The sequence below is a fragment of the Protopterus annectens genome, chromosome 6.part0 (genome assembly GCF_019279795.1).
Source record: "Protopterus annectens isolate FY-2018-M chromosome 6.part0, PAN1.0, whole genome shotgun sequence".
Classification (NCBI taxonomy): Eukaryota; Metazoa; Chordata; order Ceratodontiformes; family Protopteridae; genus Protopterus; species Protopterus annectens.
In genome coordinates this window covers 57002891-57021558 of record NC_056737.1, presented here as the reverse complement: position 1 = coordinate 57021558, position 18668 = coordinate 57002891, and the positions used below count along the sequence as shown (strand labels likewise).

The window sequence follows — 18668 nt, the reverse complement described above, 5'->3', positions numbered from 1 at the left end:
TGCAAATATGAAACAACACAATAGAAACTGACTGTTCCAGACAAAAATTCTCACAGACTATCTCATAACATTTTAGCAACATAAGTGCTATGGCTTTCTGTCATACAATGCATATTTCTCACTGATTGCTGGGTACACATCTTGGACCTACATGTACAGGGTTGTACTACTCTTACCACAGAGGGACAAGAAGAAAGACAGCATTCCATTGTCAGAGGAACGTAAATCACAGACGCACTCAACAAACCTCTCTCGACACTACTTCTTTAAAAAAATAATTGCTTAAGATGAAATTGCACTCAAAGTCAAACAGCATAGACCAGTGACTGGAAATGGATGGTATGGCAAGCTAACATTTAATGGCAGGCCTGCGATCAAATATGGCAGCCATCAGGGAGTGGATGGTGTCAAACATACTTTTTAACTGCAGAAATACAGAAGACAGATGAAAGGCATTCTGAAACTCAGGAGACACTATGGGGATTGAAGATGAGCCACCTTCAACTTCTTTTCACATAACATCTTCTGAGAAATATTTCAGCCATTCAAAAGTCTCCATTGCCTCCTGCAATCAGCAAGCACACTAAATTCAGAGCAATGCCTTGTCCTCCAGTTTATAAAATTGCAGCACTGAAAATACCTATCAAATCTATATCATTTCTAATGATTTTACAACAGTGGCTATTTCCCAGCAGGTATAAACTATGCTCCTTATTTATAATTGTATCTTTTGTATATTCCAATCTCTGCTCACCCCAAATTTTTATCAAGATTGCTCTGGTCTCTACCCTTAATGTTTTTTTTTCTCCATGCTTTACTCCCTAGCATACCCTCGGCTTTCCATGTAGCCTTTTTGCTTGCCACACTCTTGATATACTGACACGAAAAACATTCTATGATCTGAAGCAAAAAATTCAGCTGAAAAAAATCTCTGTTGATATTTGATATAGAAAATCCTTTCAAATGATTTGACCAGATTGCCAAGACAGCAGCTTTCAAACACTGACACAATGAAGCAGTTAAGACTCTAAAGATAAACCCTCTGCTCAGTATGAAAAGACTGGACTAGTCAGTCCCTAACCGTTGCTATAAAAATGTTCGCAAAAGCTTTGATTAATCTGGTATATTCTATGCACTATCCGTTTTGTTTTATTCTTCACTTTTTCCCATTCACTAATCTGTATATGGACAATTTTTGGCTGGCTATAGCCCTAATCACCGGAAAATGAACTTTGGACCTACCATCTAATGGGCTAAGTCAAAAATGAAAGAGCTAAATGAATGAGTGAAAAAATAAATAACAAAAACAAATCAATTAATAAGTGAATGTTTAGACAAATGAGTAAATCAGATTTTTTCTCATCTCCCATCAATACTGCTGATGCAGATCTCACAGAACTGTAAACAAAGAGTTTCTACACCTGTTGACATTTTGGAATCGTGTGACTATTTGAACGTGCTTCCAACTATCAAATTCCCTGCAAAAAGCCAAACCCTATAAAAATGGTACTCCAAATTTAGCTAGTAACAAACTCCGGAGGGTTCTAACATTAACCTTAAGAGTCTGGAAACTGCTTCTTTCTCATTAAAAGTCAAGAGAAACCACAAAAGCCTTCCTCCTTTTCGAATGTACTGAAAACTCTCAGGGTACCTTTGATTTTGAGGAGCAGAGGAAGCACATAGTTGACATCCATTCAACATCCAGAGGAAAAAGCAGCTATAAGCTACAAAACTGTTCTGACATAACCACCCTGGAAAGGAGGAATTACAAGCTTATAAGAAAGATGTCTTCCTACAAGAGAAACATTTTCTGTCAGGAAGCATTACAGTGGAGCAGAGCTGATCTGCAAGACTGAATGACTACTCTCCCTTAACTGTGTATCAACACTGAAGGCCATCGAGGGAGCTTGGAAAGTGAAAATTAAGTTCAGCAAAAAAAAGGGTTGGTTTAAACTTGAAAATGATGATGTCACACAGACAGCTGCTATCAAAGGTTCAAGTGTGGCATGCAGAGAAAAGAAGTGAAGAGACAAGAGGATACAGACAATGCAGAGAGTAGAAAACAAAAGCCTTGTTTCTTTAAATGGCCTGCTTCCTTGTACATGAGACAGCAGAGAACCTTTGAGAACAAGAGTCACAGATGATAAGACATCATGTGCAAAGGTCAAACATGGAGAAAATTAAACACACTAATATGGCAGATAGCAAACAGTGTCACAAACAGGCAGAGAATGAAAAAAAAACTGAGACACCTTGAGGTTGTCAATCACATTAGGAAGAGCACAGGTACTGTCAAGCCCCAGTGGCCTAATGGATAAGGCATTGGCCTCCTAAGCCAGGGATTGTGGGTTCGAGTCCCATCTGGGGTGATATAATCTTGGTACAAGTGAAGCTTTTTTTTCTCGTACAAATACAGATATACAACTAGAGCCACAGCTTGCCACACACAAGCTTATTCTCATCCAGCAACTTGGGTATCTTCCCGGCTCAATAATGGCAATTGACATTCAGACATTTCAAGTGCAAATATGAAACAACACAATAGAAACTGACTGTTCCAGACAAAAATTCTCACAGACTATCTCATAACATTTTAGCAACATAAGTGCTATGGCTTTCTGTCATACAATGCATATTTCTCACTGATTGCTGGGTACACATCTTGGACCTACATGTACAGGGTTGTACTACTCTTACCACAGAGGGACAAGAAGAAAGACAGCATTCCATTGTCAGAGGAACGTAAATCACAGACGCACTCAACAAACCTCTCTCGACACTACTTCTTTAAAAAAATAATTGCTTAAGATGAAATTGCACTCAAAGTCAAACAGCATAGACCAGTGACTGGAAATGGATGGTATGGCAAGCTAACATTTAATGGCAGGCCTGCGATCAAATATGGCAGCCATCAGGGAGTGGATGGTGTCAAACATACTTTTTAACTGCAGAAATACAGAAGACAGATGAAAGGCATTCTGAAACTCAGGAGACACTATGGGGATTGAAGATGAGCCACCTTCAACTTCTTTTCACATAACATCTTCTGAGAAATATTTCAGCCATTCAAAAGTCTCCATTGCCTCCTGCAATCAGCAAGCACACTAAATTCAGAGCAATGCCTTGTCCTCCAGTTTATAAAATTGCAGCACTGAAAATACCTATCAAATCTATATCATTTCTAATGATTTTACAACAGTGGCTATTTCCCAGCAGGTATAAACTATGCTCCTTATTTATAATTGTATCTTTTGTATATTCCAATCTCTGCTCACCCCAAATTTTTATCAAGATTGCTCTGGTCTCTACCCTTAATGTTTTTTTTTTTCTCCATGCTTTACTCCCTAGCATACCCTCGGCTTTCCATGTAGCCTTTTTGCTTGCCACACTCTTGATATACTGACACGAAAAACATTCTATGATCTGAAGCAAAAAATTCAGCTGAAAAAAATCTCTGTTGATATTTGATATAGAAAATCCTTTCAAATGATTTGACCAGATTGCCAAGACAGCAGCTTTCAAACACTGACACAATGAAGCAGTTAAGACTCTAAAGATAAACCCTCTGCTCAGTATGAAAAGACTGGACTAGTCAGTCCCTAACCGTTGCTATAAAAATGTTCGCAAAAAGCTTTGATTAATCTGGTATATTCTATGCACTATCCGTTTTGTTTTATTCTTCACTTTTTCCCATTCACTAATCTGTATATGGACAATTTTTGGCTGGCTATAGCCCTAATCACCGGAAAATGAACTTTGGACCTACCATCTAATGGGCTAAGTCAAAAATGAAAGAGCTAAATGAATGAGTGAAAAAATAAATAACAAAAACAAATCAATTAATAAGTGAATGTTTAGACAAATGAGTAAATCAGATTTTTTCTCATCTCCCATCAATACTGCTGATGCAGATCTCACAGAACTGTAAACAAAGAGTTTCTACACCTGTTGACATTTTGGAATCGTGTGACTATTTGAACGTGCTTCCAACTATCAAATTCCCTGCAAAAAGCCAAACCCTATAAAAATGGTACTCCAAATTTAGCTAGTAACAAACTCCGGAGGGTTCTAACATTAACCTTAAGAGTCTGGAAACTGCTTCTTTCTCATTAAAAGTCAAGAGAAACCACAAAAGCCTTCCTCCTTTTCGAATGTACTGAAAACTCTCAGGGTACCTTTGATTTTGAGGAGCAGAGGAAGCACATAGTTGACATCCATTCAACATCCAGAGGAAAAAGCAGCTATAAGCTACAAAACTGTTCTGACATAACCACCCTGGAAAGGAGGAATTACAAGCTTATAAGAAAGATGTCTTCCTACAAGAGAAACATTTTCTGTCAGGAAGCATTACAGTGGAGCAGAGCTGATCTGCAAGACTGAATGACTACTCTCCCTTAACTGTGTATCAACACTGAAGGCCATCGAGGGAGCTTGGAAAGTGAAAATTAAGTTCAGCAAAAAAAAGGGTTGGTTTAAACTTGAAAATGATGATGTCACACAGACAGCTGCTATCAAAGGTTCAAGTGTGGCATGCAGAGAAAAGAAGTGAAGAGACAAGAGGATACAGACAATGCAGAGAGTAGAAAACAAAAGCCTTGTTTCTTTAAATGGCCTGCTTCCTTGTACATGAGACAGCAGAGAACCTTTGAGAACAAGAGTCACAGATGATAAGACATCATGTGCAAAGGTCAAACATGGAGAAAATTAAACACACTAATATGGCAGATAGCAAACAGTGTCACAAACAGGCAGAGAATGAAAAAAAAACTGAGACACCTTGAGGTTGTCAATCACATTAGGAAGAGCACAGGTACTGTCAAGCCCCAGTGGCCTAATGGATAAGGCATTGGCCTCCTAAGCCAGGGATTGTGGGTTCGAGTCCCATCTGGGGTGATATAATCTTGGTACAAGTGAAGCTTTTTTTTCTCGTACAAATACAGATATACAACTAGAGCCACAGCTTGCCACACACAAGCTTATTCTCATCCAGCAACTTGGGTATCTTCCCGGCTCAATAATGGCAATTGACATTCAGACATTTCAAGTGCAAATATGAAACAACACAATAGAAACTGACTGTTCCAGACAAAAATTCTCACAGACTATCTCATAACATTTTAGCAACATAAGTGCTATGGCTTTCTGTCATACAATGCATATTTCTCACTGATTGCTGGGTACACATCTTGGACCTACATGTACAGGGTTGTACTACTCTTACCACAGAGGGACAAGAAGAAAGACAGCATTCCATTGTCAGAGGAACGTAAATCACAGACGCACTCAACAAACCTCTCTCGACACTACTTCTTTAAAAAAATAATTGCTTAAGATGAAATTGCACTCAAAGTCAAACAGCATAGACCAGTGACTGGAAATGGATGGTATGGCAAGCTAACATTTAATGGCAGGCCTGCGATCAAATATGGCAGCCATCAGGGAGTGGATGGTGTCAAACATACTTTTTAACTGCAGAAATACAGAAGACAGATGAAAGGCATTCTGAAACTCAGGAGACACTATGGGGATTGAAGATGAGCCACCTTCAACTTCTTTTCACATAACATCTTCTGAGAAATATTTCAGCCATTCAAAAGTCTCCATTGCCTCCTGCAATCAGCAAGCACACTAAATTCAGAGCAATGCCTTGTCCTCCAGTTTATAAAATTGCAGCACTGAAAATACCTATCAAATCTATATCATTTCTAATGATTTTACAACAGTGGCTATTTCCCAGCAGGTATAAACTATGCTCCTTATTTATAATTGTATCTTTTGTATATTCCAATCTCTGCTCACCCCAAATTTTTATCAAGATTGCTCTGGTCTCTACCCTTAATGTTTTTTTTTTTCTCCATGCTTTACTCCCTAGCATACCCTCGGCTTTCCATGTAGCCTTTTTGCTTGCCACACTCTTGATATACTGACACGAAAAACATTCTATGATCTGAAGCAAAAAATTCAGCTGAAAAAAATCTCTGTTGATATTTGATATAGAAAATCCTTTCAAATGATTTGACCAGATTGCCAAGACAGCAGCTTTCAAACACTGACACAATGAAGCAGTTAAGACTCTAAAGATAAACCCTCTGCTCAGTATGAAAAGACTGGACTAGTCAGTCCCTAACCGTTGCTATAAAAATGTTCGCAAAAAGCTTTGATTAATCTGGTATATTCTATGCACTATCCGTTTTGTTTTATTCTTCACTTTTTCCCATTCACTAATCTGTATATGGACAATTTTTGGCTGGCTATAGCCCTAATCACCGGAAAATGAACTTTGGACCTACCATCTAATGGGCTAAGTCAAAAATGAAAGAGCTAAATGAATGAGTGAAAAAATAAATAACAAAAACAAATCAATTAATAAGTGAATGTTTAGACAAATGAGTAAATCAGATTTTTTCTCATCTCCCATCAATACTGCTGATGCAGATCTCACAGAACTGTAAACAAAGAGTTTCTACACCTGTTGACATTTTGGAATCGTGTGACTATTTGAACGTGCTTCCAACTATCAAATTCCCTGCAAAAAGCCAAACCCTATAAAAATGGTACTCCAAATTTAGCTAGTAACAAACTCCGGAGGGTTCTAACATTAACCTTAAGAGTCTGGAAACTGCTTCTTTCTCATTAAAAGTCAAGAGAAACCACAAAAGCCTTCCTCCTTTTCGAATGTACTGAAAACTCTCAGGGTACCTTTGATTTTGAGGAGCAGAGGAAGCACATAGTTGACATCCATTCAACATCCAGAGGAAAAAGCAGCTATAAGCTACAAAACTGTTCTGACATAACCACCCTGGAAAGGAGGAATTACAAGCTTATAAGAAAGATGTCTTCCTACAAGAGAAACATTTTCTGTCAGGAAGCATTACAGTGGAGCAGAGCTGATCTGCAAGACTGAATGACTACTCTCCCTTAACTGTGTATCAACACTGAAGGCCATCGAGGGAGCTTGGAAAGTGAAAATTAAGTTCAGCAAAAAAAGGGTTGGTTTAAACTTGAAAATGATGATGTCACACAGACAGCTGCTATCAAAGGTTCAAGTGTGGCATGCAGAGAAAAGAAGTGAAGAGACAAGAGGATACAGACAATGCAGAGAGTAGAAAACAAAAGCCTTGTTTCTTTAAATGGCCTGCTTCCTTGTACATGAGACAGCAGAGAACCTTTGAGAACAAGAGTCACAGATGATAAGACATCATGTGCAAAGGTCAAACATGGAGAAAATTAAACACACTAATATGGCAGATAGCAAACAGTGTCACAAACAGGCAGAGAATGAAAAAAAAACTGAGACACCTTGAGGTTGTCAATCACATTAGGAAGAGCACAGGTACTGTCAAGCCCCAGTGGCCTAATGGATAAGGCATTGGCCTCCTAAGCCAGGGATTGTGGGTTCGAGTCCCATCTGGGGTGATATAATCTTGGTACAAGTGAAGCTTTTTTTTCTCGTACAAATACAGATATACAACTAGAGCCACAGCTTGCCACACACAAGCTTATTCTCATCCAGCAACTTGGGTATCTTCCCGGCTCAATAATGGCAATTGACATTCAGACATTTCAAGTGCAAATATGAAACAACACAATAGAAACTGACTGTTCCAGACAAAAATTCTCACAGACTATCTCATAACATTTTAGCAACATAAGTGCTATGGCTTTCTGTCATACAATGCATATTTCTCACTGATTGCTGGGTACACATCTTGGACCTACATGTACAGGGTTGTACTACTCTTACCACAGAGGGACAAGAAGAAAGACAGCATTCCATTGTCAGAGGAACGTAAATCACAGACGCACTCAACAAACCTCTCTCGACACTACTTCTTTAAAAAAATAATTGCTTAAGATGAAATTGCACTCAAAGTCAAACAGCATAGACCAGTGACTGGAAATGGATGGTATGGCAAGCTAACATTTAATGGCAGGCCTGCGATCAAATATGGCAGCCATCAGGGAGTGGATGGTGTCAAACATACTTTTTAACTGCAGAAATACAGAAGACAGATGAAAGGCATTCTGAAACTCAGGAGACACTATGGGGATTGAAGATGAGCCACCTTCAACTTCTTTTCACATAACATCTTCTGAGAAATATTTCAGCCATTCAAAAGTCTCCATTGCCTCCTGCAATCAGCAAGCACACTAAATTCAGAGCAATGCCTTGTCCTCCAGTTTATAAAATTGCAGCACTGAAAATACCTATCAAATCTATATCATTTCTAATGATTTTACAACAGTGGCTATTTCCCAGCAGGTATAAACTATGCTCCTTATTTATAATTGTATCTTTTGTATATTCCAATCTCTGCTCACCCCAAATTTTTATCAAGATTGCTCTGGTCTCTACCCTTAATGTTTTTTTTTCTCCATGCTTTACTCCCTAGCATACCCTCGGCTTTCCATGTAGCCTTTTTGCTTGCCACACTCTTGATATACTGACACGAAAAACATTCTATGATCTGAAGCAAAAAATTCAGCTGAAAAAAATCTCTGTTGATATTTGATATAGAAAATCCTTTCAAATGATTTGACCAGATTGCCAAGACAGCAGCTTTCAAACACTGACACAATGAAGCAGTTAAGACTCTAAAGATAAACCCTCTGCTCAGTATGAAAAGACTGGACTAGTCAGTCCCTAACCGTTGCTATAAAAATGTTCGCAAAAAGCTTTGATTAATCTGGTATATTCTATGCACTATCCGTTTTGTTTTATTCTTCACTTTTTCCCATTCACTAATCTGTATATGGACAATTTTTGGCTGGCTATAGCCCTAATCACCGGAAAATGAACTTTGGACCTACCATCTAATGGGCTAAGTCAAAAATGAAAGAGCTAAATGAATGAGTGAAAAAATAAATAACAAAAACAAATCAATTAATAAGTGAATGTTTAGACAAATGAGTAAATCAGATTTTTTCTCATCTCCCATCAATACTGCTGATGCAGATCTCACAGAACTGTAAACAAAGAGTTTCTACACCTGTTGACATTTTGGAATCGTGTGACTATTTGAACGTGCTTCCAACTATCAAATTCCCTGCAAAAAGCCAAACCCTATAAAAATGGTACTCCAAATTTAGCTAGTAACAAACTCCGGAGGGTTCTAACATTAACCTTAAGAGTCTGGAAACTGCTTCTTTCTCATTAAAAGTCAAGAGAAACCACAAAAGCCTTCCTCCTTTTCGAATGTACTGAAAACTCTCAGGGTACCTTTGATTTTGAGGAGCAGAGGAAGCACATAGTTGACATCCATTCAACATCCAGAGGAAAAAGCAGCTATAAGCTACAAAACTGTTCTGACATAACCACCCTGGAAAGGAGGAATTACAAGCTTATAAGAAAGATGTCTTCCTACAAGAGAAACATTTTCTGTCAGGAAGCATTACAGTGGAGCAGAGCTGATCTGCAAGACTGAATGACTACTCTCCCTTAACTGTGTATCAACACTGAAGGCCATCGAGGGAGCTTGGAAAGTGAAAATTAAGTTCAGCAAAAAAAGGGTTGGTTTAAACTTGAAAATGATGATGTCACACAGACAGCTGCTATCAAAGGTTCAAGTGTGGCATGCAGAGAAAAGAAGTGAAGAGACAAGAGGATACAGACAATGCAGAGAGTAGAAAACAAAAGCCTTGTTTCTTTAAATGGCCTGCTTCCTTGTACATGAGACAGCAGAGAACCTTTGAGAACAAGAGTCACAGATGATAAGACATCATGTGCAAAGGTCAAACATGGAGAAAATTAAACACACTAATATGGCAGATAGCAAACAGTGTCACAAACAGGCAGAGAATGAAAAAAAAACTGAGACACCTTGAGGTTGTCAATCACATTAGGAAGAGCACAGGTACTGTCAAGCCCCAGTGGCCTAATGGATAAGGCATTGGCCTCCTAAGCCAGGGATTGTGGGTTCGAGTCCCATCTGGGGTGATATAATCTTGGTACAAGTGAAGCTTTTTTTTCTCGTACAAATACAGATATACAACTAGAGCCACAGCTTGCCACACACAAGCTTATTCTCATCCAGCAACTTGGGTATCTTCCCGGCTCAATAATGGCAATTGACATTCAGACATTTCAAGTGCAAATATGAAACAACACAATAGAAACTGACTGTTCCAGACAAAAATTCTCACAGACTATCTCATAACATTTTAGCAACATAAGTGCTATGGCTTTCTGTCATACAATGCATATTTCTCACTGATTGCTGGGTACACATCTTGGACCTACATGTACAGGGTTGTACTACTCTTACCACAGAGGGACAAGAAGAAAGACAGCATTCCATTGTCAGAGGAACGTAAATCACAGACGCACTCAACAAACCTCTCTCGACACTACTTCTTTAAAAAAATAATTGCTTAAGATGAAATTGCACTCAAAGTCAAACAGCATAGACCAGTGACTGGAAATGGATGGTATGGCAAGCTAACATTTAATGGCAGGCCCGCGATCAAATATGGCAGCCATCAGGGAGTGGATGGTGTCAAACATACTTTTTAACTGCAGAAATACAGAAGACAGATGAAAGGCATTCTGAAACTCAGGAGACACTATGGGGATTGAAGATGAGCCACCTTCAACTTCTTTTCACATAACATCTTCTGAGAAATATTTCAGCCATTCAAAAGTCTCCATTGCCTCCTGCAATCAGCAAGCACACTAAATTCAGAGCAATGCCTTGTCCTCCAGTTTATAAAATTGCAGCACTGAAAATACCTATCAAATCTATATCATTTCTAATGATTTTACAACAGTGGCTATTTCCCAGCAGGTATAAACTATGCTCCTTATTTATAATTGTATCTTTTGTATATTCCAATCTCTGCTCACCCCAAATTTTTATCAAGATTGCTCTGGTCTCTACCCTTAATGTTTTTTTTTCTCCATGCTTTACTCCCTAGCATACCCTCGGCTTTCCATGTAGCCTTTTTGCTTGCCACACTCTTGATATACTGACACGAAAAACATTCTATGATCTGAAGCAAAAAATTCAGCTGAAAAAAATCTCTGTTGATATTTGATATAGAAAATCCTTTCAAATGATTTGACCAGATTGCCAAGACAGCAGCTTTCAAACACTGACACAATGAAGCAGTTAAGACTCTAAAGATAAACCCTCTGCTCAGTATGAAAAGACTGGACTAGTCAGTCCCTAACCGTTGCTATAAAAATGTTCGCAAAAAGCTTTGATTAATCTGGTATATTCTATGCACTATCCGTTTTGTTTTATTCTTCACTTTTTCCCATTCACTAATCTGTATATGGACAATTTTTGGCTGGCTATAGCCCTAATCACCGGAAAATGAACTTTGGACCTACCATCTAATGGGCTAAGTCAAAAATGAAAGAGCTAAATGAATGAGTGAAAAAATAAATAACAAAAACAAATCAATTAATAAGTGAATGTTTAGACAAATGAGTAAATCAGATTTTTTCTCATCTCCCATCAATACTGCTGATGCAGATCTCACAGAACTGTAAACAAAGAGTTTAGGTGGTGCTGTGCTGTCAATTCCTAGAGTTCTTACTACTACCAGCTGTTTGCACTGTTGTAGTTGTGGTTGCAGCACCAAGTCCCACCATAAGGTGTGCCTGTGCTTATAATACGTGCAGTTCTTACAACCATCAGCAGGAGATGCTGTATTGCAGGTGCCTGCCATAGCTAGTCTTACTAGCAGGTGGTGCTCTGCTACAGGCATTTGCAGAGTTCTTACTACTACCAGCAGGATGCTCTGTATTGCAGGTGCTGCCATACCTAGTCATACCAGCAGGTGGTGCTCTGCTACAGGCATTTGAAGAACCATGTTTCACCAGCAGTTAACAGTGCAGTACTGAGTCCAACCAGCAGTTAGCACTGTTGTACTGGTGCCTGCAGTGCCTGCAGTGAGAAGTCCCACCATAAGGTGGTGCTGTTCTGCTGATTCCTGCAGTTCTTACTACCACCAGCAGGAGATCATCCATACCTGCTATACTTAGTCATACCAGAAGGTGGTGCTCTGCTACAGGTGTTTGCAGTACTGAGTCTCACAAGCAGGTGACAGTGCAGTACCTAGTCAAACCAGGCACTGTTACACTGGGGCCTGCAGTACCAAGCCGACCAGAAGATGGTGCTGTGCTGTTCATGCCTGCAGTTCTTATTACCACCAGCAGGAGAAGCTTATTGCAGGTGCATGCCATACCAGTTCACACCAGCAGGTGGTAGTCTATTGCAGGCATCTGCAATACCTAGTCAAACCAGCAGGTGTTGACCTGCTACAGGCATTTGCCATACCATGTCTCACCAGCAGGTGACAGTGCAGTACCTTGTCTAACCAGCAATTAGCCCTGCTGTACTGGTGCCAGCTGTGCCAAGTCCAACCAGAAGGTGATGCTATGCTGCAGATTTCTACAGTTTCTATTCCCACCAGCAGGAGATTCTGTATTGCAGGTGTCTCTCATCCCAGTTCTCTCAGGCAGGAGGCATTCTAATGCAAGCATCTCCAATATCTAGTCAAACCCGCAGGTGCTGCTCTGCTGCTGGCATCTGCAGTACCGTGTCTCCCCTGCAGGTGACAGTGGAGGCCCTAGTCCAACCAGCAGTTAGCTCTGTTGTACTCGTGCCTGCATCTCCAAGTTCCACCATATGGTGCTGCTCTGTTGCTGATGCTTACAGTTCTTAGGACCACCAGCAGAAGGCACTGTATTGCAGGTGCCTGCCATATCTAGTAATACCAATAGGTGGTGCTCTGCTACAGGCATTTCACCTACCATGTTTCGCCAGCAGGTGAAAGTGCAGTACCTATACCAACCAGCAGTTGGCACTGTGATACTAGAGCCTGCATTGCCAAGTTGCACCATAAAGTGGTGCTGTGCTGATGATACCTGCATTTCTTTCTATCACCAGCAGAAGATGCTGTATTATAGGTGTCGGGCATACCAAGCCATATCAGCAGGTGGTGCTCTGCTACAGGTGTTTGCAATACTATGTCTCACCAGCAGGTGAAGGTGCAGTACCTAGTCAAACCAGCAGTAGGCACTGTTGTACTGGTGCCTGAAATGCCCAGTCCCACAAGAAGGTAGTGCTGTGCTGATGCCTGCAGTTCTTATTACCACTAGCAGGATACTCTGCATTGTGGGTGCCTGCCATACCAGGTCGCAACAGCAGATGGTAATCTACTGCAGGCATTTGCAATACGTAGTCAAACTAGCAGGTGTTGCTGTACTACTAGCATTTGCAGTACCATGTCTCAATAATAGTACAAGCTGTTAGCACTGTTATACTGGGGCCTGCAGTGTTAATTCCCACCATAAGATGGTGCTATACTGTTGATACTTGCACTTCTTATTACTACCAGCAGGAGATGTTGCATTGCTGGAGCCTGCCATACATATGGACACCAGCAGGTGGTAGTCTACTGCAGGCATCTGCAAATACCTAGTCAAACCAGAGGTGGTGCTCTGCTACAGACATTTGCAGTACTGTATCTCACCAGCAGGTGACAGTGCAGTACCTATTCCAGCCAGCAGTTGACACTGTTGTACTTGTGCCTGCAGTGCCAAGTCCCACCACAAGGTGGTGCTGTGCTGCTGATGCCTGCAGTTCTTACTACCACCAGCAGGAGACGGTGTAATGCAGGTGCTTGCCATACCTAGTCATACCAGCAGGTGGTGATCTGCTACATTAATTTGCAGTACCATGTTTCACCACCAGGTGACAGTGCAGTACCTAGTCCTACCAGCAGTTGACACTGTTGTATTGATGCTCGCAATGACAAATCCCACCATATTGTGGTGGTGTGCTGCTGATGCCTGCAGTTCTTACTACCACCAGCAGGAGCAGCTGCGTGCCTGCCAAACCAAGTCATAACAGCAGATGGTGCTCTGCTGCAGGTGTTTGCAGTACCATGTCTCACCAGAAGGTGACAGTGCAGTATCTAGTCAAACCAGCAGTTGACACTGTTGTACTGGTGCCTACACTACCAAGTCCCACCAGAAGATGGTGTTGTGTACTGATGCCTGCAGTTGTTATTACCACCAGCATGAGACATTGTATTGCAGTTGCCTGTCATACCACTTCACTCCACAAGGTGGTGGTCTACTGCCGCCATCTGCAATGCCTAGACAAACCAGCAGGTGGTGCTCTGCTACAGGCATTTGCAGTACCATGTCTCACCAGCAGGTTACAGTGCAGTATCTAGTCGTACCAGCAGTCGGCACTGTTATAATGGTGCAAGCAGTGCCAAGTCCAACCAAAAGGTGGAACTATGCTGCTTACGCCTGCAGTTCTAATCACCACTAGCAGGAGATGCTTTATCGTAGGTGCCTGTCATACCAATTCCTACCAGCAGGAGATGCTGTTGTGCTTGTGCCTGTCATACCAAGTCATACCAGCAGGTGGTGCTCTGCTACAGGTGTTTGCAGTACCATGTCTGACCGGCAAGTGATGGTGCATTACATAGTCAAACCAGGAGATGGCACTGTTGTACTGGTGCCTGTTGTTCCAAGTCCCACCATAAGGTGGTGCTGTGCTGCTGATGCCTCTAGTTCTTACTACCACCAGCAGGAGACGCTGTGTACCTGCCATACCTAGTCATACCAGAAGGTGGTGCTCTGATACAGGTGTTTCCAGTACCGAGTCTCACAAGCACATGACAGTGCAGTACCTAGACAAACCAGGCACTGTTACACTGGGACCTGCAGTACCAAGTACCACCAGAAGATGGTGATGTGCTGCTGATGCCTGCAGTTCTGATTACCACCAGCAGGAGATGCTTATTGCAGGTGCATGCCATACCAGTTTACACCAGCAGGTGGTAGGCTATTGCAGGCATCTACAATACCTAGTCAAACCAGCAGACATTGACCTGCTACAGGCATTTGCAGTGCCATGTCTCGCCAGCAGGTGGCAGTGCAGTACCTTGTCCAACCAGCAGTTAACTGTGCTGTACTGGTGCCAGCAGTGCCAAGTCCTACCAGGATGTGGTGCTATGCAGCAGATGCCTACAGTTTATATTACCACCAGCAGGAGATGCTGTATTGCAGGTGCCTCTCATCCCAGTTCGCTCAAGCAGGTGGCATTTTGCTGCAGGCATCTGCAATATCTAGTAAAACCAGCAGGTGCTGCTCTGCCTGGCATCTGCAGTACGGTGTCTCCCCTGCAGGTGACAGTGGAGGCTCTAGTCCAACCAGCAGTTGGCTCTGTTGTATTCATGCCTGCATCTCAAAGTTCCACCATATGTTGCTGCTCTGTTGCTGATTACTGCAGTTCTTAGGACCACCAGCAGAAGGCACTGTATTGCAGGTGCCTGCCATATCTAGTCATACCAATAGGTGGTGCTCTTCTACAGGCATTTCCACTACCATGTTTCACCAGCAGGTGACAGTGCAGTACCTATTCCAACCAGCATTTGACACTGTTGTACTGGAGCCTGCATTGCTAAGTTGCAGCATAAGGTGGTGCTGTGCTGATGATACCTTTATTTCTTTCTACCACCAGCAGAAGATGCTGTATTGCAGGTGCCGGGCATACCAAGTCATATCAGCAGGTGGTGCTCTGCTACAGGTGTTTGCAGTACCGTGTCTCACCAGCAGGTGAAGGTGCAGTACCTAGTCAAACCAGCAATAGGCACTGTTGTACTGGTGCCTGCAGTGCCAAGTTCCCCAAGAAGGTGGTGCTGTGCTGATGCTTGCAGATCTTATTACCACTAGCAGAAGATGCTATATTGCAGGTGCCTGCCATACCAGGTCGCAACAGCAAATGGTAATCTACTGCAGGCATCTGCAATATGTAGTCAAAGTAGCAGGTGTTGCTGCACTACTAACATTAGCAGTACCATGTCTGACTAGTCATATCAGCTGTTACCACTGTTATACTGGTGCATGCAGTGCCAATTCCCACCATAAGGTGGTGCTGCACTGCGGATACCTGCATTTCTTATTTCTACCAGCAGGAGATGCTGTATTGCAGGAGCCTGTCATACCTATTGGGACTAGCAGGCGGTAGTCTACTGCAGGCATCTGCAATACCTAATCAAACCAAAGGTGGTGCTATGCTACAGGTATATGCAGTACTGTATCTCACCAGCAGGTGACAGTGCAGTACATATCCAACCAGCCGTTGGTACTGTTGCAGTTGCGCCTGCAGTGACAAGTCCCACCATAAGGTGGTGCTGTGCTGCAGATGCCTGCAATTCTTACTACCACCAGCAGGAGACAGTGTAATGCAGGTGCCTGCCATACTAAGTCATACCAGCAGGTGGTGCTCTGCTACAGGCATTTGCAGTACTGTATCTCACCAGCAGGTGACAGTGCAGTACCTAGTCCAACCAGCAGTTGGGACTATTTACTGGTTAAAGAAAACAGGCGCTGAATAAAACGAAATCCAATGAAAAAACACAACACGTTGGAGAAAAAGAACTTTATCAAAATAGCAAAGCTTTCGGGTGAAACCCTTTCTCAATACTGAAACAATTACATTCAAGACATCACTTGTTTTAAATAAGAGCCCACAAGTCACATGATAGCAGCCCATATCATGTGACCAAAACACAAAATCAATACTATACATATAAAACGCATATAAAATACATCTTAATACGCATATCATAATTTAATACAATACAGCTTCATAAATACACATAACATAATTTAATACGTTGCAACTTCATTAAAATAGGTTTAAGACTTATAGCAGAGTTTAGGCCAGGTGGACGATCCGCTGCTAATCGTAGTATCCACTCATACTCTCTAGTCTCAAGGATATTGTTAATGTCCCCACCCCTAACAGAAGATAAAACAATATCTATAGCTCTAAACCCAAACTTATGTTCAACTCCACATAGTTGTGCATGTTTAAATAAGACATTATTTATATTTTCCTTCCTAATCTCAGATTTGTGTTCAATTATCCTATCCTTTAGCTTACGTGTAGTCTTACCTATATAGAATGAAGAACATTTTATACAAGTAGCCATATACACAACATTAACTGTGTTACAATTTGCCATAACATTAAACTTGTAATTCCTATTAGTAGTAGGGTGAATATAAAAAGAGGAAGCAGAAGTTTCAACAATGTCTGCGCAGCAAGAACAATTCAGACACTTAGAGGTACCAAAACGAATAAGACCAAGAAAATCTGTACTTACACCACTATTAGATTTACCCTTAAAATCTTTGTAACATAACCTATTCTTAATAGTTCTCTTATTTCTATAGGAGAAATAGGGTTTGTTACCCAATAGCCTACAAATCTCAGGAGAAGCAGTCAGTACCAGCCAATACTTGTATATAATACGCTTAATAGAAGAAACTCTATTGCAAAAAGTGGTCACATACCTAACTGTATTATTCCTACACAGTTTATCACATGGTTCAGGAGTTAGAATGTTATCAAAATCACCATTTTTTTAAATATGGTGGATATAGGGTGGTCCTATTATGTATAACATAGGCCTTCAACTCTGCTAATAATTTACTATCATAGCCACATGTTACAAATTCATTATACATTTCATCTAATTGTGCAAGGAAACATACGTCATTAGTACTGAGTCTACTTACTCTAGCAAATTGTGCCTTAACCACACCTTTAAAAACATGAGGAGCGTGCATACTATCATGATGTATATACCTCTTTGTATGTACGTCCTTTTTAAAGATAGTAGTGTGTAACAAACCATCATTTAATCTAACCTTTACATCAAGAAATAACACTTCATTTTCAGATATAGTTGTTTTAAAAGTTAGAAAAGAAGTAGTTGCTTTTATATATGATACAAACTACTCTAAACTTTCTAATGAGCCCTTCCAAATCATAAAACAATCATCAACAAATCTCTGATAAAAACAAATATTACTATTCAAAAAATTACAACCATTATGTACATGCTGCAGTTCCCATTGATGTAAAACCAAATTTGCATATGTGTTAGCAACAGGCGTCCCCATAGCAACGCCGTTAAGTTGCATATATAACTGTTGATTAAAAATAAAAATATTATTGCTCAAAACCAGCTCTAATAAAGAGCAAATGTTTTGAACAAAATTAACAGATAATGTTCTCTGCATTGTCGAAAATACTCTAATGGATTCAACTCCATAATTATTTGGTATAACAGTAAAAAGGGATACAATATCCATAGTTACAAACAAGTATTCTACTGTATTAATATTATCATCATGTAAACTGTTATACCAAATAGATAACATTCAAAAAATCACCAGTATCCTTTAATATATTACCACACTTAGCCAGAAAAGGGTATAGCTGTTTTTGTAAATACACTGATATTGGCTCTGTGACCCACCCATTACCAGAGACAATAGGTCTCATCGGTGGATCCAATAAGCTCTTATGAATTTTAGGTATACCATAGAGCTGAGGGATAACCGGACAAGGTACAGTGAAAAAATGAAACAAATTTAAGTCTATATCACCATTGATCTGTAGTTCATACACAAACATATTAACATTGCTAATATATTTCTTGACATCAATGAAATTAATGCACCTAAATGCCTCGCCATCATTAAGAAGTGAAGCAACAGAACTATTGTAATTATCACGATCCATAATGACAACAGCGCCCCCTTTGTCCGCTTGTTTAACAATTATATCATCATTCAACTCTAACTTTCTCAAAGCCATATACTCATTATATGTCAGATTATAGCT

General features: G+C 40.6%; 4 non-coding genes across 4 annotated transcripts; all 4 read left to right on the top strand.

The window, feature by feature from the left end:
• The first annotated feature begins 2296 nt into the window (after positions 1-2296).
• TRNAR-CCU lies at positions 2297-2369 on the top strand. Its single transcript has one exon. It is a non-coding gene; the product is annotated as a tRNA-Arg (tRNA).
• Positions 2370-4820: 2451 nt separating this feature from the next.
• On the top strand, positions 4821-4893 carry TRNAR-CCU. Its single transcript has one exon. It is a non-coding gene; the product is annotated as a tRNA-Arg (tRNA).
• A 2450-nt stretch (positions 4894-7343) lies between these two features.
• Positions 7344-7416, top strand: TRNAR-CCU. The gene has a single exon. It is a non-coding gene; the product is annotated as a tRNA-Arg (tRNA).
• Positions 7417-9864: 2448 nt separating this feature from the next.
• TRNAR-CCU lies at positions 9865-9937 on the top strand. Its single transcript has one exon. It is a non-coding gene; the product is annotated as a tRNA-Arg (tRNA).
• The last annotated feature ends 8731 nt before the right edge of the window (positions 9938-18668 follow it).